We start from the raw sequence: 26,102 nt of genomic DNA on the forward strand, positions 1-26,102 counted from the left end.
AGTATCGATAATCGAAATAGTCCGTTGAAAGAAGGGAAAGGCAGTTTTGACACCGCAAGTCCATTTGAGAAGTTTGGTTACCATACAAGCCAAAGGGTCAACATACAAAATCAACAATCAATTCTTTGATATGACAGGGGCGTTCTTAATGAATGTTTCTGTTTAGAGTACAATTTAAGCATGACACTTGTTTTTCATTTTAAACTTCAAGCCATTATATATATTTTTAAAAAAATTGAATTTCACACGAAGGTAAATAATGTGTCTGGTAGTGTTCTTATATAGGTTTTGTATCGGAAGGCGTCTGATAAGAATCGATAATCGATAATCGAAAAACTCTGATCAAAGACTGAAAGTCCGATTTTGAACAATGTTACACTTTTATACAACCTAACATCACAAATGCATTGGAGAAGTTTCATCACCGCACAAGTAGAAAGGCTCGTCCTATAAAATTAACTGTAGATTCTTTTATAAGACCGGAGGGCGTTCGAAACAAATATTTATTTTTAGAGCACAGTTAAACCATGATACAAGTTTTTTATACATCTAACTTTAATTCAATTGGTTATGTAAAATAATTTCATAAAATCAACAGTTGGTTTTTTGATAAGACAGGGGCTCGTTCGGAATGAATGTTTCTGTTTAGAGCACAATTGAACCATAATACTTGATTTTTGCATTTTAGAATATAAGTGAAATCATTATTTACATATTATTATTATTATTATTATTATTATTATTATAAAATCAACAGTATGATTCTCTACAATGCAATGTTGTCTATAATTTATTGTAAACCACGTTACAGCGGGTAGCCATGTGAAGCTTCTTCCTGTACACAAGGAGGGGTTCCTAACTGGAGCAGTCAATCAATCGATTTGATTAAAAATGAGTGATTTCACAAATTTCGATGGCAATAAAAATACGGAAGGGTGGAACATTTGTTGATCCTCATTCAATTTCAGACAACTTCGGGTTTTCTTGCTAATATATATATATATATATATATATATATATATATATATATATATATATATATATATATATATTAGGTTAGTGCAAAAATAATGATACTTTTTGACGTTCAACTTCAAAAAATTATTAATCAAAATAAGAATTAGAATCGACACATTTTTGCCAACGAAAAACAAGTTTATTGATCCTATTAGAATAGAAATCTGGAGTTCTGGAACTGATGAAATCATTGAAGGCCGATTCGGCATCATCTCGGCTTTTTAAGCATTTTTCGCGCAGGAAGTTCTCGAGATGCTTGAAAAAGTTAAAAGGCCCGGTGAATATGGAGGATGAGGCAGAGCTCAATTCGTTTAGCTTTTGCAAGGTCATGCGAGCGTTTTCATGGAGAAGATTTGGCCCCTTCATATTGACTAATCTCGAGTACATACGTTGGAGCTTCTGGTGCATTTCGTCAATTTGTCGGCAGTACTTCTCCGCCGTAATCGGTTTGCCTGGATACAAGAAGCTCATCGCACGTCACAATAGAAAATAGGTCGTTTTTGTTGCGCAGAAGGAGCGTAGAAGACACCTCAAATCGATGAATTTTTTCAATTTATGCAGCACCCATTTACCCAACTTTTTTTTACTTCCCTATTTACTTTAAATGGCAAACGACTGTTGAGTGATCGACCTCGATTTCAACAGCATCTTTTCGTGTGATTCTGTGAGGATCGGCTTCAATTAAGGCTTTCAAATATTCGTTACCAATCGAAGTCGGTCGGCCTCGACCGTCTTCATCTTGGGGGCTCTCGTCACCATTACGAAATTTCTTGAACCACACATTCGTTTGTGGTTCCTTGGCCAAACGCGACATTAATATCACGAACTGTCTCGACATATTTCGGCCTAGTTTGAACTGGAACAAGAAAATCTTGTGGATTTAAAGTGTGTTCATGCTGTCGAAAATCCTGCAAAACAAATGAATAAAGAGATTGAGAACGGTAACGAATAACACGATTCGACAGAGCGAAAAACGCGCTTCAAAATGAATATATATATATATATATATATATCAATGAATTCGTAATTGTCTGTATTTTTGAGATGAGGTGTTTTCATTTATTGAGATTGTCGGACTGACTTCCTCATTTTGGTTGTTATAGTCACAACGTTTCGGCCGTTTTACCCTCCGGCCTTCATCACGTGTTTTGTATCGAACTGGGGAACCGTTTGTTAGGAGTCTCGAACCCAACCCTTTATTATTATTACGGAGGTACCGCGCTCGGACTCCAGCTAGGCTCTGGGACATAGTTGCTGATTCTCTGTTTTGAATGTTACTTTTTACTGCCTTCGTTCAGGATTGAACTCAGCACCTTTGGGTAACTGTAAACTTTGATACAACGTCTAGGACCACTCGGCCATATGTCACTAGTGACATAAGGCAGTGAAAAGTAACATTCAAAACAGAGAATCAGCAACTATGTCCCAGAGCCTAGCTGGAGTCCGAGCACGGTAATAATAATAAAGGGTTGTGTTCGAGACTCCTAACAAACGGTTCCCCAGTTCGATACAAAACACGTGATGAAGGCCGGAGGGCAAAACGGCCGAAATATTGTGACTATAACAACCAAGATGACGAAGTCAGTCCGAAAATCTCAATAAATCAATGAATTCATTCAGAAATCATATATAAAAATAACATATGTGAGAAAACGATATCGTTTTTACACCAATCTAATATATATATATGCTAGCATTTTAGCCCGGCGTTGCCCGAGTATTTGGATGCGTATGTTGAGAAAACAAAAGTGGTAGTAGGAAGCCAGGCTCGAACCCGTACCGCGAAGGTGGAAAAGAACGGGAAAAAACCTGACGTCAGTGCTGTTACGACCACCGCCAAACCGGATGTGACGTAGGTTTAAATTAAAGCTAGAAATCGAAAGGAGAGGATGACTTTTAAAAATATCGGCGAAAAAAGCCCCCCCCCCTGTAGAAAAGTGCCCAGTTGAAGGTGAAGATATTAATGTTCTTAGCCGATTTTTCGATATTTTTCGTATGGAAGGTTTAACTTCAAAACGATACTGATCTTGGTAAAATCCGTCGCCTCTGTCGAAAGTTTTGGGCAGACATGCAAACATACATACATACATCCAATCCAAACCGATTAAAAAGCTTTCCCTATCTCTGAATATCCTTTATGTAACATTTCAAATGATTAGACCAGAAATTGTCTGAGCAATTTGGTAGAGACCACAGAGGTCAATTTTTTTTTAATTTGACCCCTATTATGACACCTTACCATTTATTGTTTTGAGCTCAAGTCCAGTTATTAAATTAGATCCATGTCCAAGGAACCTATATCTAAAATTTCAAGTGTTTAGACCCAAAATTGTCGGAGGAGTTTGGTAGAGTTCTCAAAGGTCAAATTGTTGAACTTTGACCCTTAACCACCAAATTTCTGGGCGAAAACCGATTACAAATATTTTCCCAAATCTCAGTACCCTGCATATCAATTTCGAGTCTGTAGACTGAAAATTGACAGAGTTATTGCGTTGGAAAATGTACACAGACACACAGACACATACACACAGACACGTTCAATTTTATAGATTAAACAAAAATATATACGTATAGATAAATATATACGGAAACAATTTTGTGTTTACTGCACACTTTTTACGCAAATATTATGCAAGTATAAATCCTGTAGAATATCTGCATGAATATAATTACACGTAATAGTTAACTAATGATCACCCCATAAGAAAACCGAAAAAACTAACAGGGAATTAATTAAAATGAATGCTTAAAAGAATATGCAAATTAGCTAGATCTTTTGCTAGTGAATGTATTTCCACAGCCCATATATAAGAACATTGTATTTTCTTTTTAAAGAAATAGAAAATAGGGTTTTTAATATGAATATCAATACACAACAAAAGAAAAACGAATCTATAGGAGTACTAGCTGTACCCGGCCACGCGTTGCTGTGGCTCAGTTTGTTAAAATGGAACACATGTGAAAGTAGAGAAAAGTTTGATTCTTTTTTCAAGAGAATGTACAAATTTTTTTTTTTAAAAGATGTTAAGAAAATAAAAATAAAAATACTTCCATCATTAATTATGCAAAAAAAAATAAATAAAATGTTGATTACAGAAAAATCTTATATAAAATCTGAGGTGTACTGTCTGCTATGGATATGGTATTCAAGTGAACCGCCAGAGATAAGCAGTTGTTCCAAATAGTGTAATGCACCAGCGTCTGCTTACATGTAAACCAAAAAAAAATTCTACAGAAATGCGAATATTGGAGTTCAAGTGTGTATGCCTGTTTGTGTAAACACCGATTTGATAATTTAGATTAAAAATTCAGTTGACTTAAAAAAAAAAAAAAATAAAAGCAACGATCACGATAAAATGAACGCTAAATATATATAAAGCCATTGAACCTCCGCTTACTTCGGTGAGTTGTAAATCGACTGTTTTTTCATTATATATATATATATATATACATTATATATATATATATATACATTATAAATATATATATATGTATGTATGTATGTATGTATGTATGTATGTATGTATGTATAATTTTTCTCCTCTTCTAATGAAAAGCATTTAGGTTTGAAATGTTATGGCCTAAAGAGGTTTTCCCCCTCATTTCCCTTTCACTTATTGTAATAACCCTCATCCTTATTGACATGATAATGTAATAAATTCCTAATGTAACTTAAATTATCTCTATCATTTTTTTTATAAATTGTTCCTTTAATCGGGTAGAGCTTCATCCATCCAGAGATGCTAGGCCTTTCTCTCCAAAAAATATTTTTGTTCGAGTTAACTTTATATATATATATATATATATATATATATATATATATATATATATATATATATATATATATATATATATATATATATATATATAGGGTGGAACGCTAAAATTGTCGACCTAAAAAAAACTCTACAGCTTTATTTTAAAACTTTTATTGAAAAAATCAATTCGGGTAACTTGATTATGTAATAGAGCTAACACCTATTCAATGTAGCCGCCTTCAGCCTCAATCGCCGCCTAGATATGGGTCTGTAATTGGAAGCATGTCTTTTCCACAAGCGTCGGCGGGGGCTCGGTGAATACTTTGCAGATTGGCGGCAACTGAACTGACTTTGGTGTTGTGGGAGGTCATGTTCGTGACGTTCTCGACATATGACCAAACGAATTAGTGCATCGGATTCAGATTGGGGGAGGAAGGGGGTTAGGAAGAGGAAGGTACAAAGGCGTAGTATTTCTTCTGAAGCCAAGTTTGGATCTCTTTTGACTTGTGGACTGACGTTGAGTCCTGCTGGCATATCCAGAGTTTACCAGTGGTCACCTGATTGCACCAAGGGATCACCAAACTCTTCAGCACTGTCCGGTAGACTTTGGTGTTGACTTTTAAGCCAAATTCAAAGATGTGAGGTGGTATGATGTGGCCCTCATTTGAAACCATACCAAAGACCAAAGCCGCTTTGATCTTGGCCAATATATATATATATGTATATATATATATATATATATATATATATATATATATATATATATATATATATAACTACTTCATTTACTCACATAAATTTGATATACGAAAGTATAGATTCATGCGTAAACTTTAAGTATTTACTTCAAAAGTGCTCAATACGTAGGTAGAGCTAGTTAGTAATTTATAAAATATATATGGCGATTAACTTAAGCTACACTGAATATTCTGCGTTTCATCCACTATAGGATTCGTCAATTCGTCATAAGCCTGACGAATCCTATAGTTGATGAAACGCAGAATATTCAGTGTAGCTTAATCGCCATATATATTTTATAAATTACTATATATATATATATATATATATATATATATATATATATATATATATATATATATATATATATATATTGAAAAATCGATATAAAAACTTACGGCCTTCTGTATACTCTGTCCTGTGGCAGACATCTGCACCGACAAAGGTTAGTAGTAATACCAAAAGGATAGTTGGTTCTACACAAAGCCTTCACCACTATAAACAAATTATCTGGATGGATTTCCGAGTAACTTAGTTGTTGTGGCAGAAGCTCATACGTCGAAATCGATGGGAGAGTCCATCATCTTCTATAATATAAATCTCACCTGTTTGTTTAAATGCGTCTATGTATGTATGTATGTATGTATGTATGTATGTATTTATTCATTTATTTATTTATGTATGTATGTATGTATGTATGTATGTATGTATGTCAGGTCATGTCATATGCCACTGGTACCATGTAACCCAGTACTACCTGCTTCATGGCCGGGTTACCGGCGACTAAACTGGTTCCTCCACCAGACTTGTTTGGTTAGGAGGGCGGCTAGTCTCCCTGAATGATTAAAAACAAGACATTCCAAAGGGGAAATGAACCCTTTTTCTTGGTCAACGGCCAACTAGCACCGGGTATATGTGTGTTGGGGTGAAGAGAGCTCCCGTAAGCCGTGGTGAAGGCAACCTTTCTAGGAGAAGCAAATCTCTGATTTAAAAAACCATAAAGCGGGAGACCAGTACCCGCATTAAGCTGGTCTGCAGTTTAACTTGTTGCTGGCTATCTTGCTCTTGCTTGTTTCTGGATCTCAACATTTTGAACCGAGAGAAAGACTTAGCTGTCGTACAAAGCTAAGACTCTGTAACATCATCTGTGTATAGATACTCCCTCAGGCATTTGTCTATTAAAATGGTCCTGTGACGATGGAAGTCATTTTTGGGCTCGTGGACTTTAAGTGTCTGAGGGAGTGGCACTCGTCTGACAAGACGTTGCAATTATCATCATCATGTATGTACGTATGCCTAAAACTTTTGACAGAGGCGACGGATTTTCAAAAGGTTTGTGTCGTTTTGAAGATTGATCCTTCGGACGACAAATATCAAAAAATTGGCTAAAAACATTAATTCCTTCACCCTCAACTGGGCACTTTTCTACAAGGGGAGGTCGCTTTTTTCGCCGATATTTTCACAAGTCATCTCCTCTTTTCGATTGACTAACCTTAATTTAAACCTTTGCCAATTCCGGTTTGGCAATGGACACAACTGCAAAGAAGCCACGATTTTTTTTCACGTTCTCTGCCTCCTTCTGCCTGCCTTCTACCACTTTTTTCTTCTTCTTTTTTTATTTTATTTATTTTTTATTTTTTTTTATTTTTTTATTTATTTATTTTTATTTATTTTTTATTTATTATTTTTATTTGCTCAACACACACCTTAAAACACCCGGGAAACGCCAGGCACCCAGGTAGTTTATATACGATTGATATTACTTAGAAAACTTAGTTTTCAAATAATGCCATTTTCATTTAACGTATATAATTCAGTACATATAAATTTTTAAAATTTGTCCGTCTAGAACATGCGACACTCAAAATTCAATTGCGAATTACTTAGTACTTCTACCCAGTCATCTTTAACGGAACGGGAGCATGCTACTCCCGTGGATTAAATAAAGGTTTCAGTTCGAAATTCTACGCTGGTTACTGAGTTTGGCAGAAAGATTCCCGAATTTTGACAAGATATACCTGAAGAAGTTCGGAGTCTCTGTCGACTGAAACGTTGTGCCAGTATCAATCAAGATGAGAACGGTCATCTGAATCATTCAAATAATACGAATTACGCGGTGCCTTCAATAAGTTTCCAGACTTTTTTCGTATAGGCACTTTTATTGATAGTATACACATGAAACTCTAGTCCTCTTCGAAGTAATCACCTCCGGCTGCAATGCACCTGTTGTACCGTTCCAACAATTTCTGGAAGGCTCCATGGAAGCCCTCTTGTGTGAGCGTGTCAATGACCTTTGTCACAACCTCTTTCATCTCCTCAATTGTCTCATAACGAGCCCTTCCTTGAGCTTAGGGAATAACCAAAAGTCACACGGAGCAAGGTTTGTATTGCAAAAATATACTGAATTTTCAAGAGTCTGCGACAATTTTGAATGCTTGTAAAATAAAAATAAAAAAATAAAAATGTCTGGAAACTTATTGAAGGCGCCTAGTATCAGTCCTCATCTCAAAAATTCAATTCAGAGCATAGGATAGTAAGCGATCGTGAATGAATTCAAGCGTCACCGCCGTAATAGAACAATTCATTATTCGTGTATTTTCCATTGAAAACTCCATTAGTGTTCACAAACACAGCAGAATATTAACGCAGCACTAAAGCGAGGGTTTGTGCTAGCTCGGCGAAAATTCGGTAGACATCTTAGACCGACCCTCCTGAGCCAGCCGCTCCCCTGGTCCGATTCTCTGCGCGTGCACGTGCGCTCGCACGGAGCAAGGATCAATAATACGTAACAAAATCGATACCGATCGATGGAGTCGGGCATATATGTCGGCATAGGATCAAAGGAATCGACTGACAATGAAAAATATGAAAGAACACACACACACACACACACACACACACACACACACACACACACATACAAACGATATGAAGAGCCATTGCTGAACGAAGCAATAGAAAAGATTAAATAAAAAATGACGGAAAATAAAAATTTAGAAAAAAAATACTTTCTAAATAAAATAAGAATTCATAAAAGTGTTTTTTGTTTTTGTTTTTTGTTTTGTTTTTTTTATTTATTTTTTTTTGTAAGTACGGATGTGTCGTACAAAATAAACTCGATGCGGAAAAATAGAGTTCCAATAATGATTTGGTCTGTCTCGATCACTTCGACTTCATCCTTGCCAATAACCGATTGTTAGGCTTCTATTCGGGATTTTCATTTTAATAATGAGTCATAGTTCATCATGGCCTAGAGGCTACTCGAGAGCAAGTGATAATGCTTTGTATCAGGTGAATAGTCCAACAAACACCATGGTTGAATCTGGACTGAAATTGATTACTCAATTGAACGACTCAACACTCAATCCTTAATATTAAACCATGTTGTAGTCAGCTAGGTAGTAGCACTGGGGCATTGCGTTCCATAGAGTGACAGTTTTTAAAAAGAAACTCTTCTCATGGATGTCGCTTTTAGTTTTAAGTTAACATAGGAAGAAAAGAATATTCTTTATAATGATTATAGCTAGGCTTTTGCTGTGGCTATTTTACTGGGATGGCGATAGATTAGAACTCAGTCGAGCACCTGCCATGAAAATTACGAAAGAGTGGATGAAAGTCTCGCAACATTTCTTCTGTTAGAAAAAGGCTGTAAGGAAGAGAAGAGTACACCCCACTAGATTTCGAAGTCGAGTTTGTACTCTGTCAAAGCAGGAGAGAGTGCTTTTATCAGAATCTCCACGGATACGACAAAAATACATTGCTGTTTCTTATACAGGTAAAAAGTTGCACTAGGAGTAAGATTCTTTCTGGAGCGGTAGAAAGATCCTACTATTTTCCCAGATACCTCAGCAATAGGTTCGATGTAAGTATTCCTCTTACAGATAAGAAGTGAATATCAGTCCTAGTGTAATGTTTATATCAATAAGGAATCAATAAACCAGATGAAAGTCTTTATATGTGCGTGAACAAGTGTTTATGCGCGGTCCCTGTTTTATTCTTTTCAGTTTCGTTGTTTCTCTTCGCTATGTTTCATGAGTAGCCGTTTCGTCTAGTGGTCGTGTCGTACCGTAGCATACGTTTACACACGGGACGCACACGTTGTATGCAATCTACATCGCAAAAGAAGACCAAGCTAAAGAATAACTCGGACTCACTTTTTTTGTGTTGTAACAACGACATTTATTTTCTTCATTCCCCCACCACGCGTTACTTCTCATTGCAGCTGTGGTGTCTCTCACGTGATCGTTCTCTCTAACCTGCTCTCTCTCTCTCTCCTTTTTATAGATTTTTTCCTTACAGAGACGTTGTTTCGCGTTTCGTATACATTTGCATATGTGTATCCGCGTTCTGTTACAGTGTGCTTAACTAAAATAAATAAAATTTCTCACGCAGGAAATATACAAAGAGACGTTCGCTGAGATTCCATCAAGGTTTTATTTGGAGAAAATATAGTTACAAAAAGAGGAACCATGTTATCTTAATTATTATTTACTATTAACTTTACTTTGTTTTCCAGCTGAGTGAGATGACGCAGACGAACAGAGACATTAGTAAAATTCTCTGCGATTATCATTTTTCTACATCATTGGCGAGTCTGATTCGCAGAGATTTCTGAAGAGAACTGACTGAATACCTTGTGATAGAGCCACTGACGATGGGTTAGCAACAAATTACCAAGCCGGCTGCGCGACGTGACATCACAACAGAGATAAAAAGAACACACGTGTCAGAGAAATACTATCGAGACGTGTTCAATATGTAGAAGATTCGAGACACGAGAGAGCGGAAAAAACGTGTTCGAGATACGAGTGTTCAAGACACGTGGGTGGCGTCAGAGCCGAGACGAAAAATCACACGTGGCCAGAAAAGGAGAAATGAACTGTTTAAATATTTCTAAAAATGCGTTGTGGGAAATACCAGATATAAAAGCAAATTGTTTAAAAAAAAAAAAAGTGAATCGAGTCTACAATGTGTTGGGTCCATTAAAATGTAACGACGACGTTAAAAAAAGAAAGGCGTATAACGTTACAAACTTGGATTTTTTTAGCTTGAAAGCATGACGTCATTCATGTTAAATATTATTTTGTCTACCGTTTGACCTGTTGCCCCCTGCTTTGTCTATCTTTCATTCGCCCTGAGAACAATTCTATCTACCGACGTTATCATTCACTCATTGTCACCCTTGTCAAAATTCATACTAGCTAATTTACTCGCTACTTACGTAAGGTCCCTAATATGTTGCACCAGAAGCATATAAAATCAGAGGGCCTTATCACCGAGATCTTCATCTATTTCAACTAGGGCAAGATTAGGATCCGAGTGTTTTTGATAAAATGAGATAAGCTTGGTGTTATATGCAATAAAAATAACCAGATTTTTTCCTCCACTGTAGAACGTGCTCTGGGTCAGAAGATAAATAATCAGCAAGATCTTTTTCATTAATGCTCTTCGAAGTACTGCCATAGATGGCAGTACGGAGTTACTGTTATTCATAGATCCAGCTCTCTACTGGAATAGTAGTATCTCCCATCCATGGGCAAATAGAATATATTTTAGTTATAATATTTACACTAAACTCTGTGGTCTGATCTCGTTTGAGAGCTTTTGAATGTTTGGAGTAACCACTTAGCTCAAATTACATGACCACTTTGAGCCAAAGTAATAATGTCTGGCAGATTCCCATCTATGAGTTAAAAAGAATATATTCTGGGCATGACATTCAACCTACATCCGGTGATGAGGCCCGTTTTTTTTTTCTTATTTACAAAGGAGTCGCCACTTTGTAAAAAAAAAAAAAAATCGTGCCTCATAACCGGATGTAGGTTGAATGTTATACCCAGAATATTTCGAAAATTCTACCGTTTGATCTGAATTTGAGAGTTTGAAGAGTGTGGGACCACCCAGTAGTTTTCATTCAAATCTCGACTCCATCCCCTACCACCTGAAAATACCACCCATAGAATCGTTAATAAAATGCACAATCCTTCCTACAATCCAACCATATTAGATACAACCATACCAAATGGGGCACTCATCCTAGCAGGGAGTAACCAGCCTGCTCTGAATGGGAAGGTTTCATGGGAGTATGAAAATCACAAGTTCCCGTTAGGAGAGATGGCGACGCTAAGTTTTTGCAACTCTTGCAGGGAGGTGTCGATATCTCTCTTTTTTACATGGAAGTCACCTCTTATCAAGGCTCGAAGGCCAGTCGAGGATAAGGATTAATGGGTGTATAGTGGTCACCAGGCTAACACCGTATTAATAGTTAGTGGTGAAAATGGGTTAAAAATGGATTATTTAGGGGGCCGCTCAATAAGAACTTGTTTACATTGGACTTGGAGACGACTATATTGTAGTCAGCTGGAAAGTAGGCTAGCAGAACAGAGTTCCACAGACTGACAGTCCTTCTACATAATCCGCCTGGTATTCTCAAATGGTCACCCATCTGGTACTGACCAGATTCAATGTTGTTTAACTTCGATGATTTAATGAGAAGTGGTGTGTCAACGTGATTTTGCCGTATGTGGGTTTTGATACAAGAAAACTGAAAAATTGTCAATTACTCTGACACAATAATTCTGACATAATAAGTCTGACATAATAAGTCTGACACACTCTTCCCTTGGCATTAGTTCAGGAAGGATAGTATCCAGCAACGATATAGAGTAACAAGTAGATGTTTTTGTGTTACTATTGGTGATCTGATAGTTCGAGACTATAGACGGCTCGAAAGTAATGGAAAACTGTAAAAGAATGGCTTGTATCATGATGATTCGCATCGTCATATATGAGTTGGAGAATTGTAACGGAGATATGGAATCCGTGGCTAGTAGGAAATGCATAGAAAGTCTTCAAGAATCTGCACACAAAAGGCTGACAGGATCCTGGCGAGAAGTGTTGTCGTTGGATTGGTGACTATAACGAAAACACGGATCGGTGATCTTCGTTATTCTTTATTCGTAATTGCAATGGTCAAATACTCACCACCGGGGAGACAGCGATGGCTAAGTGGTTAACAACACAGACTATCAAATTTGGTGCGCTAAGTTCGAATCCAGTTCGCTCCACAGAAACACATTTTTATGCTAATTTCTCCAGACAAGGCGTGAATCCACTTGCCGTAAGGAAAGCTAACAAGAACGAAAGATAATTCTCGTTAGGACAGATAGTGCCTATTGAAATTTGTCTTGAAAAGACCAAGGCTGTGGATAGGGGAAAAAAACAGTCAGCAAGAAGAGGGTTCCACAAGGATGTGGGTATTGGAAAAAGCTATTGTATTAAGAAGATGTCTTATAATGTAATGTCAAAACAGCGAAATAGATAGAGATCACACGAGTAACGGGTCAAACGAGTTGAAATAAAGGAGTTTATCAGACAATTCATAAGTAGGTCTATAACAACAGCATATTCTTTTCATTGTTTTGACTCTCGAGTATATATCCGACACAGACACAGTTAATCAACTGAGAACCATATCACTCTATATAAAAGCATATAAGATATCAACGCATACATACCCGAGAGTTAAAACAATGAAAAGAATATGATGTTATCCTAGCCCTAGTCATAAGACAGAATTCAGACATAATTGTGTTTATTTAAAAAAAAAAACTGAAACAACATCAACATCACGTTTGTGAGGGGCGGGGTGCAGAGAAGAAGAAAAGGGTGGGGACAGTTCATTTAAAGATACATTTCAAGAATCCTCAAATGAAACAAATTTATCAACAAAGATTTGGCAACAATACATCGTACACGGTCTGATGGATTTGCGAAAGTGGCGAATAGTTTCAGGTGTGCGAAAGTGTTTTGAGCGATTGATATAACCTACTTTCCGAGAAACAGAAGGATCAATGGATCTCATATATGAACTTCAAGAAAAATTTGATGAGAAAGAAAGGTCACGGTGATGTTGGCAACCGTCGCGTTGTCCCTCCCGTAAATACCCGATGTCTTTCTAGAAAGAAATCTAACTAGAAAGGTATCATGGAAACGAATGCCAACAATAACCATCCAATTCATTTTTAAATAATAAAAATGATGACCAACAATAACAACAACTCACCAACAATGTCCAAGAGAAACGCCTTTCGAAAACCAAGGACCACTTCAGAGGGTCAAACATCCCGTTGTGTACTCCTTCTCATGACCAGTTGCACAACAACAGAATACGTGACTAGCCTATATCCCGCGCGCCATGAAATCGTATGTGTTTCTAGCGATTGCCACATAATGCCGCCTCACATTTTCGAAGAAACACACACAATTCCGACGCTACAGGGTGACCCACTTAAAAGTAGCCCATAAAGTGCTAGGGTGAACATTCTTTTAGTGTTTGAATTACTTGTAGTGTTATAAAAATGCTGGAAGTTCTCCCCCGTTGACATCTATGCATTTATGGGCACGTTTAATAACGTTTGCAGATACTGCCTGTAGATCCTCTCTGGTGATTCTCCTGATAGCGTCGGTAATGTTCTTTAGTTGGTCTAGATTGTAAGGATTATTTGCATAAACGTTTTTGTTTTAAATTCCCCCAAAGATAAAAATCACATGATGACAAGTCCGGTGAACGTGGTTGCTATAAGCCTTTGTTTATTGTTCTCTCTTCCGTAAACATGTCTTGTGTCAGTGATCTGTGAGACGTGCGGCATGTAGCACCATCTTGTTGGAAAAAAAAATGCATTTTGTCTTGTGGTGTCAGTTTGTCGTTAAGACAACGATTAAAGAGGCCGAGCTACTTTTAAGTGGGCTACCCTGTATATGTTTTTTTTTTTTTACATGGGAACCACCCTTTATGAAGGCCCAAAGATCAGTCGAAGATAAGAGCTACTGAGTGTAAGGTGGTCTGTGAGACCGCAACGTTATGATAGTTATTGGTGAAAACTGGGTAGAATTTGGTTATTTAAAAAATTTGTTTATGTTGGATTTAAAAACGATCATGCTGTAGTCAACTGGGAAACAGCCCCGCGGTATTGTGTTTCGCAGGCGGGCATTTCTAGTAAAGAAACGTTGTTCGTGGAGTTTGCGTTTAGCTTTAGGCACAGATACAGAGTAAGGAAATTGTTATAAGTGGTTGTAGCTAGACGAGTGTTTGTTGGGAATGTTTTCCGGGGGGGGTAGCATAGCCCAAAGGTCAGTTGAAAACTTAACATAAAAATAACGATAACGCAAAGAAAGATTTACAACGTCTCTTCTGTGGGAAAGAGGTTGTAAGGCAGAAAAAAAGATATCGCCAGATGATGATTTATTTATTTATTTATTTATGTCAATAACTAGGCGGAGGAGGTGACTGCTGTATGATCATACGGATGGCGGCAGGACTCGGCTCCGCGTCACGAATCTGGAAAAATCCAGAAGTTGATGTCTGATAATTTCCCAACTTCACCAGTACTAACATCTGACCCATCAAATCCTCTGGCAGGATTATTATGTGGGGTTGCAGTTTAGAAAGACACCAATCATACCGCCCACCAAATCAATGTTACGCTAAATACCAGTAACCAAACTTTATTCATATTTTCTTTGTCGAAATTCAAAGCAATTCGATTGTTTTGAGCAACCGGGAATAATTATGTAATTACAAGGATCATTCATCTACACCAAACCCCCCAATACTAATGATTACTACAATACTATCTCATTGATTACTGTACACGCAATAACCCTTTTCCCTGAGTGGCCTTCGAGCCTTGATAAATGGTGACCCCCATGTAAAAAAAAAAAACTTTCAGAAGGCCAGGGGTCGCTACCAGAAGAAAAGCAAAAATGTAAAAAAAATTTGATATGCACATACACGCTCACACGCGCGCGCACACACACAAAAACACACAGACACACACACATATTCTCTTTGTCTGTCTTTCTGTCTATCTGTCTGTCCGAGCCACTTTTTCCCAGAAAATACTGAACTGATCCGGCTGAAATTTAGTAGGAAATTTTGTTATGATAAGGTGCAGCAAACTAAGTAGTATGGTATCCATTCAATACACAGTTACGGAATAAAGAGAGGTTAGTATTTAGCGTAAAAATGAGCACTCATTTAATCATATTTAACCATCAATTTAACTTATATATTCTTACATCATCATCAATTTTCATATAAATATGTTTTATTTCAAAATTTGTATTTTTCAAATTATGCCTATGAATATGATTTTGCTAACTATTTTAATTTAGGAATAAGAGCTATTCTTTGAAATTCCATGGAATGAGGAAAATTTTCATGTTTTCAATTTGTATTCATTGTCGAACAATAAGTTTCTTGTGAATTCTAAATTTACAAGGTTTATTTTGAATTGCTTATATTTATGCTCTCTCTCAAATATTGAGCTTTTCCATTTAGTTATGATTGTCCTATAAATATTAATATTTAAACATATACTTGCTTTAAATTTACAGAATTATTCAATTTGTATACGTGGAAAAATTATATATATATATATCTATCTATCTATATATATATATATATATATATATATATATATGGGGTGTGTATATATATATATATATATATATATATATATATATATATATGTATATATTACATAAGACCAAAAGATGGAGTAAGTGAGGTGGCATTGAATTGTGAAATCTTTTTACCCGAATACGATGTTCAGCATGTTAAAAATATACCTTTTGTTGTAAAAATCTAATGGATAAACATCTGAAGAAGTTGGTGAGGGCAGGATATTTTTATGGGCACATAAATCGTAAAATTGCCTACCCATTAATGATATATATATATATATATATATATATATATATATATATATATATATATATATATATATATATTCATTATGCATGTATATAATTTATATTATAAATTGACGCACATTTATAGTTTCGCTCCAGAATGGGAAGGACTTTTTCCTTTTTCACTCGCATGTGGTCTGTAATCGTTTTTCTTCTGCATTTTTCCTACGAAATCCTGATGATGTTTCTGAAATAGGGACGAAACCTTGATTACTATTTTATTAATTCTCGGTTGCTCTTCTCAAATAACATAACGTCAATAATCGCTTGTATTTTTATTTTTATTTTTGCTCATATATATATATATATATATATATATATATATATATATATATATATATATATATGTGTGTGTGTGTGTGTGTGTGTGTGTACATACATATATATATTTATATATATATATATAAATATATATGTATATATATATATACATTTGTCTTTACATAAGCAGTAGTTTGTTGCTACACAGTCATGAGTACTCTTGTGTGAACCTCGTTATATTTCACTGGTTACCCTACCTTTGGAAAATAGCAACCTCAAATTATATATATATATATATATATATATATATATATATATATATATATATATATATATATATATATTAATGACCTGGCAAAGGCCACAGGGGAGACAACCGAAGCACCAAAACTGAAACTGCAGGACACTATATATACAAATGTAGGCAAATTTGAGCATATTTTATTGATTTTAAAATACAGTTCCTTTTTTTCAATTGTCATGACATTTTAACCATAGAATAGTAGTATAATCTTCAAAAGGCCTGCAAATTTTCATGTAGTTTCGTCGAAATATATGAGCATTTTGATATTCAATTTGGCCTACTAGTATATATATATATATATATATATATATATATATATATATATATATATATATATATATATATATGCATATATATATGCATATATATATGCATATATATATATATATAGAGAGAGAGAGAGAGTGTGTGTGAGCGAGTGAGATAGATAGATAGATAGAAAGATAGATAGATAGACCACCTATTTTTTCAATTTTATCAGTTCCAAACCTCAGCGACTATTGATCAGAATTTAGCAAATGAAGGCTCGTTGGAAAGTAGTGATCTGAATTGTGCAGTGTACTACGTGATATTTGCCCTTAACGTTGCATATTAAGGGGGTCATCCATCATCCAGAACCTATTTTTGGCACTTTTTTACAGTCATAAAATGTTTCAATAATAGTTTTTTTTTTTTGTAGTTTTGTATATTAATTACAAAATATATGATATTTTCCCCAAAACATCTGTCCTTGATGGAGAGGAGACTAAAACTTTCTGCTATGGTTTCAAATGATCTGGAAAAACAGCCAGAGGAAACTTGATTCCAAATATTTCTCATCTGCTATCTTTCCACTCTTTGATTTTCATACATAAAGTAAATTTCACACTTATTTCACAGTGCATAAGGATTATTTGATACTGGAGATATTCATAATCGTACCCTATTTCTAAAGGAAGGGAGATATAACATAGGAACCTCTTGGCATTGCTACCTGTGTGAATGTGAGCATTATCCTGCATGAAGATGAGATTATCATCCAAATTCTGACCAAAGTAGTGTAGAAAATGCTCAGTCAACATATTAATGTACTTGGTCCAATTGATTCGACCTTGCAAGCGAATTATTCACGTGAACACTAATATACTTCAATTAAAAGTAAAATAAAACCGGTAAAATTATAGGGGAATAAAACGCTAATCAAATGAGGTATAGGTTGTTTCTTAAACAGTTACATTCCAATTTAGCTTAAATTTGCAATTCTTGACAAAATGACAAGTGCGGGCTTTATTTGGGCGCCACTGTATGACCAGTACGACCAATATGACTGGTAGCGTGCTCAGTGTTGCCCGATCATAAAATACGTTTTTAATTGATGCAGATCATTACTAGCCAGGGTGCTCGGTGTTGCCCGGGTGTTTGAAGGTGTGTGTTGAGCAAAAAAAAAAAAAAAAAAACTTGTAATAGGCAGGTAGGCTCGAACCCGTGACGCGAAGTCGGAAAGAAAGTGGAGGTGTGTGTAAGGGTGTTGGTTGAGCAAATAAAGGGGGAGGGTGCGAGCGCAAAAAAAAAAAGGAATAGTAAGCAGGCTCGAACCCGTAATGCGCCATAGGAAAAAGAGGTGAAAAAAAAACAAACCTGCCTTATCAATGAGGCTACCGTGGTTGTGACGTCACGGGAGGTCGAAATAACGCTTTTTATGTGACATTGTTTACGCGAGCTTTGAATGACTTGCAAAAAAGTGTCAAATGTGAGGGTGAAGGAATTAATGTTTTTAGCCAATTTTTCGATATATGTCGTCCGAAGGGTGGGGCTTTAAAAGGATACCGATCTCGTGAAAATCCATCACCTCATTCAAAAGTTTTAGGAAGACATACATACATACATACATACATACATACATACATACATACATTTACACAGTTTTTGCTCTTTATGGAGTCTTTATTATAGAGTCAATTTTCTATTGTTTATTAATTTCAAAGGTCAAGAAAAAAATATGAATTTACATCAGATAGAATCGAAACCAAAACATTTAGCGCCTCAACTTCATTTGCTACGGTCTGAGCTAACTACAGACTGATAAGAAAACTTTAAAAGTAACCGACTAAAAATGTAGAAATTTATAAGTAACACGTAGAAATGGCACGTTTGGTCGATTTACGCCCGTCAAGTTCCAATTGTTTTCAATTTTGCCCACTTAACATCTATTTTTATCGACTAAAAACCCAAATTAAAATTGTTCCGCGACTCCAAATCCCTGTATTTGTGTATTATTTGTGTATTATTTGTGTATTATTCGGTTATTATTCGTTTATTTGTTTGTTATTCGGCTATTTATTTTTCATTTATATATTTATTATTTTTATTTCATTTTTTACATTAATTTATTGATTTTATTATTTGATATTTTATTCAATTGATATTTATTTTTAATTTATTTATCTTATTTTATTTATTTAATCATTCATTTATCATTTTTTTATTTTATTTATTTTATCTTTATTTCATTCATTTATTTATTGATTTATTTTTTTATTTATTTATTTATTTTTTATTTTTGATTAACATAAAACTGAATGTCCGTTCCTAGTGAAGTAGTACAATATAAAAGTATCTACGTGTGTGTGTGTGTGTGTGTGTGTGTGTGTGTGTGTGTGTGTGTGTGTGTGTGTGTGTGTGTGTGTGAATAATGATATTTGAACTTATATGTTTGAATGAAATTATATATATATACTAGCAGGGGTGCCCGGCGTTGTTCGGGTGTTTGGAGGTGTATGCTGTGCAAAAAAAGCAAAAAAAAACAAAAAAAAATGGTTAATTTTTTAAAACTTTGACCCCTATTATGACCCCTTAAAATTTATTGTTTCGGGCTCAAATCACTTTATTAAGTTAGATCCATGTTCAAGGAATCTATATCTAAAATTTCAAGTGTCTAGACCCAAAATTGTCGGAGGAGTTTGGTAGAGTTCTTAAAGGTAAAATCGTTGAAATTTGACCCCTTAACAGCCAAATTTCTGGCTGACACCCGTCACATCGATTTTCCCAAATCTCAGTACCCGGTATTTCAAATTTCGAGTCTATAGACTAAAAATTGACAGAGTTATTGCGTAGAGAAATGTACACAGACAGACAGACACACAGACAGACAGACAGACAGACACGTTGACTTTTATATATATATATATATATATATATATATATATATATATATATATATAGAGAGAGAGAGAGAGAGAGAGAGAGAGAGAGAGAGAAAGAGAGAGAGGGAAGGAGAGAAGGAAAGAGAGAGTCACGCACACAAATAGGAGAGATATAGGGACAGAAAGGGAGTGATGGACATGTGGAGTTTTGCCGTTTAACTCTACTTAGGAAGAAGCCGCCACTGTGTCCCAATCAAACACGCGGTACCATTCCGCTGCTGCCATGGGTATTTACCAAAAATAGTCGTCCACTCTTGGAACTGAGCATGCAGAACACCTTCACGACGTCAGTGTCCAATTCTCCTGTCTTTTTGAACGCGTTGTCAAATAACTATGAAAGAGATAATCCGGCGTTTGTTGGTCGGTCTGTCACGCTCTGAATGAAAACATTATTTTCATGGCTAGACGCCCAGATTGATTAGGCGTATCTTATTATGAATGCGTCCATACACGTGTATAAGAAGCTTTGTTGATCGATCGTTCTTACAGTCTAATTTTTTTTTAATTTAATGTTCGTCAGATTAAACTGGTTCATTCTTCTTTTGTGTAGAAATCGTTCTAGACAAAGGATGAAATCGCTTGATGTAAATAGCTCAAAGTAAAAAAACTGGCCAACGATGTATGTTATATGTATAGGGTCTAACCCAGAAAACAGCAATTTTACTCACATTGTGAGAAACATTGTTCATGTTATGTGTTTTTCCCGGTACTTTTTTTAAATGAATTCAATTGTATATACGAAAGTTAGAGTTAGGATTAGGGTCAGAGTTAGAGCTGGGAATAATTTTCCCATAAACTAATTTTGATGCCTTCAACGGGGAGCGGCATACGCATTATTAAAAAATATATATATATTAAACTTATATTTTAAAAATCATATATATATATATATGTATATATATATATATATATATATAAATATATATATATATATATATATATATATATATATATATATATATATATATATATATATATATAGTAAAATTTAAATGGGAAATTTGAAAACTTTGAAATGTCGAATATAATGATAAAATCATTTTTATTTACTAATATTTTTTTTGTAAGTCCGATATTTCGCTAATACATAGCCTCATCAGGGTAGAAAGTCCGGTCCATGAATTTTTTTTTCTTTTTCTTCATTTTGGTGTTATGGCGAAGAGAAGAGAATTTACGTGTTAGTCCGGTTGTTTCAAGTGTGTAATGCCCCAGTTTCGAGCGGGTTTAACAAAAATAAAATGCCTTAACTACCATAGAGAAAAGTTGATAGAGACCGCAAACGTAAATTTTTTTTTTAACTTTGACCCCAATTTTGACTCCTTAACATTTATTATTTTGGGCTCAAATTAAATTTAAATGTTTGATCCATGTCCAAGTAAATTACATCTAAAATTTCAAGTGTTTAAATCAAAAATTGGCGGTGGATTTTGATAGAGTCTGCAAAGGTCGACCTTTTGACAGCCAAATTTTCGCCCCAAAACTGATTAAAAAGCTGGATGCATGTCTGAATATCCGTTATGTAAAATTTCAAATGTTTAGACACAAAATTGGATTAATAGTTTGCTAAAGCTCGCAAAGGTCAAATCATTTTAACTTTAACCCCTTGGAAGCCAAATTTTCAGAGAAAAAAAAAAAAGATCAGAAAGCTTGCCCTATATCTGAATACACTTTATGTAAAATTTCAAATGCATAGACCAGAAATTGATTGAGTAATTTCCTAGAGACGCAAAGGTCAATTTCTTTAAAACTTTGACCCAATTATAATCCCTTAACATTTATTGTTTTGGACTCAAATCAAATTGTAGAGTTAGATCCATGTCTACTTTACCTACATCTAAAATTTTAAGTGTTTAGACCAAAAATTGGCGGAGGAGTTTTGTAGAAGTTTCAAAGGTCAAATAATTGAATTTGACCCCTTAACAGCCACATTTGTGGCCGAACACCAATTACAAAGATTTTCCCAAATCTCAATACATCTTATGTCAAATTTCGAGTCTGGAGACCGAAAACTGACCGATTTATTTGGTAGGGAAATGTACACTGACAGACAGACAGACAGACAGACGGACACTGACATTTTCATTTTTATATATATACTAGCAGTTCAGCCTGGCTTTGCTCGGGCCCTATGTACTGCTCGTAACTTTATGTGCAAATGTATATATTAAAAAATGTGCATATGTACGATAATGCCTTTCTATATAAGAGGCTTCCTTAACGACCATAGAGAAAAGTTGGTAGAGACCGCAAAGGTCAAATTTTTTATTTACTTTTACCCCAATTTTGACCTCTTAATATTTAATGTTTTGAGCTCAAATCAAATTAAAATGTTTGAACCGTGTCCAAGTAACCTATATCTAAAATTTGAAGTGTTTAGACCCAAAGTTTGGTAGAGTCTGCAAAGGTCAACTCTTTCAACTTTGACCTCTTACCGACAAATTTTTGCCCTAATTCTGATCAAAACGCTTGCTGCATGTCTGAATATCCGTTATGTAAAATTTCAAATGTTTAGACACAAAATTGGATTAATAGTTTGCTAAAGCTCGCAAACGTAAAATCTTCTGAACTTTGACCCCTTGGCATCGAACTTTTCGCCCAAAAAACGATTAAGAAACTTGCTCTGTGTTTGATTACACTTTTTGTAAAATTTCAAATGTTTAGACCAGAAATTGGCTGAGTAATTTGGTAGAGACCGCAAAGGTCAAATTTTTTAACTTTTATCCCAATTATGACCCCTTAGCATTTATTGTTTTGGGTCCAAATCAAATTCTAAGGTTAGGTCCATATTCAAGTAACCTATATCTACGATTTCAAGGGTTTAGACCCAAAATTAGCGGAGGAGAGTTTTCAAAGGTCAAATAGTTGAACCATTTTTAATCGGTTTTTGGCCGAAAATCTGGCTGTCAAGGGATCAAAGTTTAAAAAATTTGACCTTTGCGGTCTCTAGCACACTATTCGTCTTAGTTTGAATCTAAACATTTAAAATTTTATATAACGGTTATTTAGACATGCAGCAAGCTTTTTAATCAGTTTGTGGCGAAAATTTGGCTGCCAAGAGGTCAAAGTTGAAAGAGTTGACCTTTGCAGACGCTAATTTTGGGTGTAAACACTTAAAATTTTAGATATAGGTTACCTGGGCATGAGTCAAACTTTTTAATATATGAATATATATACACAGAAAGTTACGAACAGTACATAAGGACCGAGCAAAGCCGGGCTGAACTGCTAGTATATATATATATATATATATATATATATATATATATATATATATATAGTGTGTGTGTGTGTGTGTGTGTGTGTGTGTGTGTGTGTGTGTGTGTGTGTGTGTGTGTGTGTGGAAACACTAACCTTATGCTGGTTTAACCGTTTTTTTCCGAAGAAGGAAGTTCCATGAGAAAATGAAATTCACAAGCGGTCCCCAGTCTCATGTTTGTCACCGTTTGGGGAGATGAGGATATTACGTTTTGTAATTCTTGCAGGGAGGTGTCAACGTCCTCCTACATACAACGCTTGGAATTCCTAAATTGGTCACCCATCTGGTACTGACCAGGAACTACGTTGCTTATCATCAGTGATCTAACGAGAACCATAATATTAATGTATACAGCATAATCACGTTGACACACCGGTTCTCATCAGATCACCGAAGTTAAGCAACGTTGAGCATGGCTAGCACCTGATGGGTGACCATTTGAGAATTCCCAGCTTTCTGCTTATCTCGGCATTGTTTTCTCTTGTCTTGAATCTTCTCTTGCTACTGATATTTAATAATGCCGAACCAGGAGAGATGTGGTTGAAGATTGGGCAACTCTTGCCATAAAAATTCCAGGCGCAGGCACCCTTACAGTGGGTATCCATAGTCTGTCAAGATTGAAGGAAGCTACAATATATATATATATATATATATATATATATATATATATATATATATATATATATATTGTACCTTCCTTGAATATATATTTTAAAAACAATATATATATATTGTACCTTCCTTGAACATTTATTTTAAAAACAATATATATATACACACACACACACATATATATATATATATATATATATATATATATATATATATATATATATATATATATATTGCTTATTATACAAACATTATTGGATAACACTTCATCAGACCAAAAAAGAGTCGATATATCGACTTGTTTTGGGCCTGATGAAGTGTTATCCTTGAATTGGGATTCCACTGAAACATGTATGCACATGTGTAACCAATAATGTTTGTATAATAAACAAACTATATACCAGCTCTGTCCTGCATTGTGCACTTTTAATAATCATGCGAGTTTCATTGGAAATTGGAAACCAATAGATACAACTATATATATATATATATATATATATATATATATATATATATATATATATATATATATATATATAATAGTAATTAACTTTCTTGGAGTTATATTTTTGGATTATACCGTCATTGGATTATTTACCTTTCACCAGACTATCCATTCACGTGTAATCACCTTTTTCTTCACAATATACCCTCTGCTCCACTTTTTGTTATCAAGTAAAATCTTTGACTTACTTGTCGTTTCATCAAAAACTTTTGTATGCAAAATCCGATCCCGCATTTTGCTAATTCCTACCCTCTGATGGGAAGGAAAGTGTTTCTTCGAAACTCCGCGAATTAAGGAATATCCACTTATCAAGTGTTACCTTTTCAGATTAAATATGTTTTTAATTCTTTTTCAAAATGTTTTTTAACATGTTTTATAAACTGTTTGCTCCTATATATATATATATATATATATATATATATATATATATATATATATATATATATATATATATAGAGAGAGAGAGAGAGAGAGAGAGAGAGAGAGAGAGAGAGAGAGAGAGAGGTGGAGGGAGGAAGAAATTGTGTGTATTTTGGAGCATTTTAAACAACATATTTGTTTGTCTGCCATGCAAAAGTTTGGAATTGCAGTTTCTTTGGTCTGTATTTTTTTTTTTTAATTGCATTATTAATCATGTTCACATATCACTAAATGAAGCTAGCTCTGTTCTTTGATTTCAAATATTTACGGGCATTTATTAGAATAGCCAACAAAACACAAAAATTGATAAAAGTAAATATACCACAAATAAATGTTACAAAAGGCAAAATAAGTTACACTTTTATCTTAAAAAGTACAGTAGTGTACTGTTTGTCGAGCGAATTTGGAGCCTGAATAATGGCTCAAAATCGAAAATAAAAGAAAATACTGGTAGAAACATATCCAATAAATTTCAACAATCGTGCGAAGATTTAATGTTCTACCAGTTTTTTGTTTCATTTTCGAACTCAACAGATTTCATATTATTTTGTGTTGAAGTAAAAATGTTTAAAAATAAGTTATCACACTAAAAATAACCAGGGATTTGAAAGAGTAACTTATCTTGCATTTATTTGTTGTATATCTATTTTTTCATCCCTTTTTGTTTGTTGCTGGCTATACTAATACATGATCCATATCAATTCCTATATGTGAAACACATTGCCACGTAAATGTTTCCTTTCTAACTACAACATGTTCCTCTTTAAGTCCAATGTAAACAAATAATACTTGTCCGGCTGCCATTTTTAATTTGCCTGTTCCATTCATCATGATCAATCCTCTCATATAATGTTTCATCAATCCAACTGACGCTCTAACCCTAACCCTCGAATTGCTTTTGGCCTTGATTTGTGGTGACGCATTAGTATTTAAAAAATGTGTTCCTTCTGTCAGTCAACATTCTTATCGCTGAACGCTAATACATCTAAAGAATTTCTTATTTTTTGGTTTTTGTTTGTTCGTTTGTTTATTTTTGTGTTTTTTTTTTTTGTTTTTGTTCTTTGTTCTTTCTTTGTTTGTTTGTTTGTTTGTTTTTTTTGTGTGTGTTTTTCTTGTTTTTGTTTTGTTTTGCTTTGTTTTGTTTTGTTTTTTGGGTTTTTGCGACATTCTGGGACGATTTCTAAGCGACTGCTATTACGCCGTCTTCCGATAGAGTATCGGTTGTGGTCAGCTGACGATAAGAGGCAGCGGCGGCATTGACCAGTGTGTTCGCCAGTTCGGCCAATAACAATCA

At 34.8% G+C, this 26,102-nt stretch overlaps 1 long non-coding RNA gene across 1 annotated transcript; it reads right to left on the reverse strand.

Moving 5' to 3' along the window:
- Positions 1 to 1,134: 1,134 nt before the first annotated feature.
- LOC145248925 (uncharacterized) lies at positions 1,135 to 24,806 on the reverse strand. The gene is made up of 2 exons (XR_013863433.1): positions 24,482 to 24,806; positions 1,135 to 1,925 (listed from the first exon to the last, which is right to left on the reverse strand). It is a non-coding gene; the product is annotated as an uncharacterized LOC145248925 (long non-coding RNA).
- Between the last annotated feature and the right edge of the window lie 1,296 nt (positions 24,807 to 26,102).

Source organism: Euprymna scolopes, chromosome 27, assembly GCF_053919585.1.
Source record: "Euprymna scolopes isolate OS-2025 chromosome 27, ASM5391958v1, whole genome shotgun sequence".
NCBI lineage: Eukaryota > Metazoa > Mollusca > Cephalopoda > Sepiida > Sepiolidae > Euprymna > Euprymna scolopes.